This window comes from Wasmannia auropunctata, unplaced genomic scaffold, assembly GCF_000956235.1.
Source record: "Wasmannia auropunctata unplaced genomic scaffold, wasmannia.A_1.0 LD336083.1, whole genome shotgun sequence".
NCBI classification, from domain to species: Eukaryota; Metazoa; Arthropoda; class Insecta; order Hymenoptera; family Formicidae; genus Wasmannia; species Wasmannia auropunctata.
The window spans coordinates 198,814-199,695 of NW_012026807.1; positions in this window are offsets into that span (position 1 = coordinate 198,814).

Sequence of the window (882 nt, forward strand, 5' to 3'; positions counted from 1 at the left end):
AACAAATGTGTAAAACTATTTTTATATATCTAAAATAATTATAAATTTATTTTTGTTTACGCACATTTTACACACGTATTTAAATAACAAATTTAAAAATTGAATAAAATTAGAAATTAAGATAATTAAAATAAATTACACACAATTATTAATATAATAGCCCAATGGCACATAATATCTCGGTAATAATCAAATTAAAATTTTTACTATTACTGAAATATTTGATATTGTTATTATTACTTTTAAGACTTCTTTGTTCCATAAATAATTGAACAAACATATATTTCTATGTACAAGGCGTATTAATAATAAAAAAAGGCATTTTATCGTATTAATAATCCATCGTACACGTACAAATACACATGTTTATTCACAATTATTATTATATTATAAATTACTCAATTATTATAAATGATGTAGAATTAAAGCTATAGTGTTAAAATGTTTCTTATTGCACAATATTTTTGTTATAGCGTAATTTAAGTTTAATTTGTTCATTATTCACGTTGATGTGTGTCCTGTAGTATTGTTGAGTCATTATTTGCTATTCTTAATACCTGGTTGTTGCACCATAATCCTGTACTGCAATATTGTTTGCCAATATTTGACCAGCACTATAACAGAACATTGGCTGTCAATTGACAGTCATAACATTGGCCAAGCGTTGATCTTTATCGTAACGCCGGATTTATCTATATAGATAAATCGCCAGTCATTTGCCAGTGATGGCCCAGCACTGGCTGATAGAACTTTGGCCGTCAGTTGACAGCCGTAGCATTGGCCAAGCGTTGATCTTCATCGTAACGCCGGATTTATCTATATAGATAAACCGCCAGTCATTTGCCAGTGATGGCCCAGCACTGGCTGATAGAACTTTGGCCG